The 6,254-nt window shown below is 37.5% G+C and overlaps 1 long non-coding RNA gene across 1 annotated transcript; it reads right to left on the bottom strand.

Moving 5' to 3' along the window:
• Positions 1–431: 431 nt before the first annotated feature.
• Positions 432–4,789, bottom strand: LOC137989807 (uncharacterized). The gene is made up of 3 exons (XR_011121025.1): positions 4,214–4,789; positions 2,969–3,049; positions 432–575 (listed from the first exon to the last, which is right to left on the bottom strand). It is a non-coding gene; the product is annotated as an uncharacterized lncRNA (long non-coding RNA).
• Between the last annotated feature and the right edge of the window lie 1,465 nt (positions 4,790–6,254).

Genomic DNA, 6,254 nt, shown 5'->3' with positions numbered 1-6,254 from the left:
TTGCACAGAACACATTTTTTCCAAAGAATGGTTATTTGTGCATAGAAGTCAAGACAACCAGACATTCTCTATATATGCATTACGATGGCTATTAGTTGGTAGTCAGCAAGTGCGTCAACTAAAGATTTCCAATAGATTATCAACAGCATTTTGGGCGGTATGCCGGTCAAGTTTCCTTGGTCAAACTCTCTTAATCTCTAATACTGGTTTAACACTGTTACCAAGTTTTAAGCACTGCGGAACAACGCGGATTGCCCACTGCGGGGCGTCTTGCGGGGCAATACGCTGCTCTGACAAGTTTTCTGGTTGTTGTTATCTTGTCCTATGAGGCCACCTAGGCGGACCTTCTACGCAACGATTTTCCGTCCAAAGATCTCATCAACATGTCGAGCTGGGTTGACAACCAAGGCAGCCTTTGTCATGAACTTCCTTTTCCTCTTCCTTTCTTCTTCGTTTTCAAGCTCTTCGCTATCACCACTATCACCAGTCGCGGAGTTGTCTGATGACATTTACGAATTAAGACTTCAGCACAATTTCTTGCTTGATTTTAATGGCCTCTTTTATCGTGACACTTTCTGTGAAATGAAAGGAAAAGGCAAAATAACTTCACCATGCTGAATTTCCACCTTTCTGCACTTTACGCACATTTCCCAGCATTTGTAGTGTCTCTGTATGCATTTCAGATATATAAAAAACAGACGACGACGGCGAAAAAAAGAGTGGCAGATTAGGGCCAAGAAGGAAGTTCAGGATATTCTCAATCAGTCTTTTCTACGTTTATGTGAATAGTAAAGACCATTGGTCGCTGAAGACCATTGGTCGCTGTTTAATCAGAGCAACCACAACAGAGAAGATGCTGTGGTCGTCGAGAATTCATTGGTTTACAGTCAACCAAAACTAAGTTGAGCCCTCGACCTTTTAGTCAAGACTAGCCCGCAGGGTACCCAAAATAAACCTAATAAACCTTTCCCCGATCCACTAAATCCTAAACGGCCCTTATCAGGCAAGTACTGCTGGTTGTATGTTCGATATTTATCAGCATTTTTTTTTTTCAGGGAACGGGTTCCAGCGCTTTCTGAGCTATTACGTATGATCTTTATGGGCTATTGATGCCCTATTACAACAAAGAAAGGAACGGTAACTTATGTTAGTGTCTTTCTTTTGATCTAAAAGGATTCTATTTTGGAATCGAACGGACTAATCGCGCTAATTTTCCATGATGCAAATCCCTTCCTTAACCACACAAAGGAAAAGACACAAACAAATCGAGAGTATCAGTAAACCATTAAGGTTCTGTCTCCTATCATAGATAGCGCAAGCTCGATATATGTGTATCTGTACTATATTATGTACGAGTAGGAATTTTAAGATTTCTATGGGACAATGGTTTTTCGCAAAAGTAAAAAACATATATGTATAAATTTACGTTTTAAAATAAGAAATAGTTTCCCTCGCTTCAGTATTGTGTTTCTTTGTCTTTGCTTCAGTTTCTTGTTTCGATTAAGAGCGGTTTAGGTGGTTTTCGGTCCCTCTTCTATAGAGAGGGAAAAGAGGAGGAACTAAAAACCACCTAAATCGATCTTAATGGACCCAGAAACCGTACCAAAGACAAATAAACAGAAGACTGAAGCGAGGTAAGCTCTTTTTTTTATTTTAAATCGTAAATACTTTTTAAATTTTGAGAAAAGCCGTTTTCCCCGTACAAACCCCTATATTTCTGCTCTTGCATAAAAAAGTACAGTACAGATACGCATATATCAAGCTTGGGCTACCTGTGGTGGAACGCAAAAGTTGTTATGCGCAGTGAACGTTGCATCTGGTGACACTCCTTGCGAAAATATTGGGGAATCTGCGCTGCAAATAACCCAAGATGCCCCCCTTCAACAAGGGTAATTTATACTGTACGCAAAAGTGCAGAAAATTTTGCTAGTACAAATCTATCATTTTCGTTTAGCGGCTCAGCTGTGAAGATTTCATTTAAAACTAATGCTGCTACTATCAGAAATTCAATTCTCATTTTAAGTGGATTTATACTGATGATGGTCAGTATAAAAAAGCCCTAGAGCGCTGGATCGAGGACAATATGATGTCATTCTTAATCAGTAAACCGCAAACCTTTTCCAAGGGTAAAGGGTGGGGTTTTCTACCTAACAGTTGTCATGTCGGGTAGTTAAATTGATTTTACAAATTCAGTGTATTAATTTCTTTAGTTTTCAAAGTCTTCAACAAAGGGAACCCGGCAAAGCAGGAACCAAATAAAATGTATTCTAATATTCGAGAGCAAATACTGCAGCCTTACAGGCATGAGAGAATTAGTAACGATTTTCTTCTTATAGACACATGTTTGCATTCATTTTACACTACTAGCTGACAATCTCCCTTCTTCAACTTTTTGTTCTACCAACAGGCCCTGAAGATAAAACCCTTAACCCTTTTAATCCAAATTGCCCAGGGGGAAGACGAGTGTGCTAATAACAATAGTATATGCCTTCTAACTAGGACTCTAATTTTAGTAAAGGCTGCTTGGTGTTTTCTTGAAGTGCAGTATTTAGTTCAATTTGCATAACCTATGATTATCTTATTGCTAGTAGATGGAGGGAGAGGATTTAATGGGGAAAGCAAATAGACCATTTTACAGTTGTGGCTAAGTTACCAGGCCTAACAATGGAAGCGAGGCTGCCGGTGACCCTGTTTTGATACAAACCTTCATGCTTTTGTAATGCTAATATAGACTAATTAGCATTACAACAACACAATTTAAATGATAAAAGCAGTGAGGTCTGTATCAATGCAAGGTCACCGGCAGCCTCGCAGCTATTCACAGGCTTGGTCGCTGAGCAAACAACTGTAAAATGGCCTATTGTGTATCTCATTTCTTAGTTATGCTAGGCGTAAGTGGTTCTTTAGTTAATATAACACATGCATGTGTAAGTAATGAATGGGGTACTACTGTAAGAATGGCTATTACCTCATGACATCTTTGTAGTTTTCTTGGCATGTGTAAAATAATGCTCTGCATTCCTGCTCAGATCTGTTTTTGTCCTTGCATCTTTGGGAATAAAAAGAGGTCTTAATTTCTCGTACAGAAAGATTTAAGTTGATACCATGCACATATTGAGTAGTGCTTTATTAATGCATAGTGATATGACATGTGCACATCTGTACTTCATGAAAAGACAAAGGCACTAATCTAATTAGGGTACACACTGCTGCCAATAACTGATGACTGCAGACATGTACTCTATTGTTTGCAAAAAATGTGGGTGCTTTAATTAAGAAATAGCCTTACATTCTTAGATGCAGATGCTCCTCAAGCAATGGCAGTAGTGTTGTGATTGAATCTCTGCTGTTTTCTTCTTCAAAGTTTCAATGTACTCCTGCCTGAAACATAATTGGCTAACCTAAAAACACAATTATTTTCAACCATGTTTTAAAAAAATAATAAAATTATTTTTTGAAAAATCTTATGATGTATCCTTGTTTGCCTTTGTCCATGGTACTGAATATTTCCAATATTTCTGTATTTACTACTTAATTTGTACTATTGAGGGGTTACTGGCTTTATGAATTGCAAATTAAAGTTAAAGGTAAAATGTCTGTCATTAATTCATTGTTATATATCAGACATACATTCTGCATGTACATTCACTTGAAATGTCAAAATCAGTATGTTTTCATGGGGATTAGATTAGACATTGACAGGGTGACACTTATTTTTCCTTAATCAATCACTGAAAACTTATGTCCCCATTAATTAATTTAATTTTACTCGTCAATGGGGAACCCCCTTGAGTCAATGGGTTAATTAATCTGAGCTACTTTGATTTTTTTGCTAATAATCAAACAGAACATTTTTTGATACTGAAATACCCAAGATCCCTAGATTTATCTTCACCACCACTTGGTGAACAACATTCTCTAGTACAGATGATAAAGTGAGTTTCCTCAAACATTTTGATTTCTTCATATTAACATTCATGATGGTTTTACCTGAAAGTTAAGTCATAAGAAAATAATAATAATAATATATAGAGGTAAAGAGGTATAAGATGTATAAATTCGAAATGGCCTTAAATTTCATTGTGAAAATTTATGATCTTCCTGATTCCTTCTTGGATCAGCAAGCTTGGTAAAGGATTATTTGCAACTAGATCCATTTTATTATAACAAAGCTCTTGTGGTTTATTATTTTTTTTACCCATTGCAGACTCACCATGCACTTGGGAATCATTTCTTTCAAAGATTGGCTGGAATAAAACCAATAATGAAACAGATACTCTGAGACTTTCAGTCAAATGATCTGCAATAGGCATCTGGCACAGAGAGCTTTCAGAGATCTATTACAGAAAGATGTAAGATGGTGTTAGACATGTTCTGGGATGTTATCTTATTCTGAACACCAATACAAGTCCTCTGTATTGTGCTATACAGCCAGAGTGGCGGGAAATTCGTGCACTGTTTCATTACAAAATAGTGACTGTTTTTTTTTTCTTTTCCAGTTTCCCTACCTTTGTTTTTGAAATCCAGTGTAACATGCTGGGAAATTATCTGTCACTTTTACTGCCATTATTTAAAAGTAGAAACTAATCACGAAGTGATAATCCTTCAATCGCTATAAACTTACACTCAGCAAAAAGGATGACTTACGTGTATGAAGCATAGCGGCTTTGTTGTGAACTGTGAGATGAAAAGTGAATGAAAAAGACGAATAATTGCTAGATTGGCTTTTGAGTTAGGTGAACCAAATAGAATACTACTAAATGTCATAACGCATACGTACCCAACTTCTTTTTTTTTTTTTCCACTGGCTTCTCCCGTTCTCATCGCTATCTTTGACCTTGCTTGTATTGTCTCTAGTAAATTTTCGATACCGTTTTGAGTTGTATGTTCAGTGTCCGGTCTTGCATACCTTCATTATTCCCTGGCTGAGACCTTTATCTTTCACAAACATAATTTTTACCCGGCTGTACGTTTTCACAAAAGTAAGATGCTAGAAGTATATCGAAAGAATAAAAAACGACAAGTAGAACAAGCTACCGACGAACTTTTCGGAAGGTACATTTTCCCGCTCTTTTGTATATCCCATAAAAGGAGTTCTTGAATCAACCCTCTCCCCAGTGTCTTTCCTTCGGACCTTGTAGAGAGGTAAGGTTGGGAGGAGCATTCCTTTGCTGAGGTCGACGGAATTTTGGCACTAGTGCTCATTGGATTTTGGAAAAGCGAAAATCGACAAGAATGTGAACTCAGGCTACGTTTTGCAACTGGTAGACGTTTTTCAAGCAATAGATTAAATGTGTACGTGTTCGTGATAGGGGATATGGGGGAAATGTCACCGAGGGGGTAAAGGAGGAAAGCGACCTTACACTCTACGACGGTCAGTGTTCCGTATTTGCCGAATCGTTTAATCTCCCTAAAGCGTTGCCTTGGTTTTGTGTCTTTCCTTCCGCAATGCAAGTATCAACAAAGTAGGAAAGCCTGTTAAGATTTGACTTCACATTTGACGATAGTCAAACTTGAAGTCAAAGATGTTATCGTATTTGTCTTCGCCTTTGTCAAGTAACAAAGGAACCCACAAAGCTTCTTCAGATTTGACTTCACATTTAACGCGCGTCAAATGTGAAGTCAAAGTTGTTACGAATTTGACTTGACCTTTACCATGGTCAAAGGCATAAGCAAATTGGTAATGGATTTGACCGTACGTTTGACGTGCGTCAAAGGTAAAGTCAAAAGCGATTCCAGATTTGACTTAAGCTTTGCCAAGGATCAAATGTGCAGCAAATCCAATTTTTCGTCCCGTGAACATTTGTGCGAGTCACTTAATCACAAAGTCAAGAAATTCGTTGTAGCGACCAGGCACAAAGCTAAGTGATATTTTAAAATTTTTATTTTAAAGAAACATACTTACAGATCACGTAGACTTGTAAGCCCTGAAAAAACCTTTTCTGGGAGTTGACTTATGTTATTATTATCAAGCCGCCTACAAATAAAAGCATAAAGAGCAATGTAGATGTAATCTTCCGCAAAGCATAGTTTACAAAGCACTGCTTGGCATCCATATCTTTTTATGAACAAAATGTAATAATTTCACTTGTTAATCACGAGTAGGGGTGTTAAGGGGAGCAAGTAGCAGCTCCTTACGTCCCTATTGATATTTTGTTTAAAACAACTATTCGACACACTTATTAGTAAAGTCAAGCAAATCTTCGTGAAGCAACCAGGCACAAAGCTAAGTGGTATCTTAAAACTTTTATTTT

This window comes from Montipora foliosa, unplaced genomic scaffold (genome assembly GCF_036669935.1).
Source record: "Montipora foliosa isolate CH-2021 unplaced genomic scaffold, ASM3666993v2 scaffold_474, whole genome shotgun sequence".
Lineage (NCBI taxonomy): Eukaryota > Metazoa > Cnidaria > Anthozoa > Scleractinia > Acroporidae > Montipora > Montipora foliosa.
The sequence above is the reverse complement of the archived record's forward strand: the minus strand, read 5'-3'. Positions and strand labels throughout refer to the sequence as shown.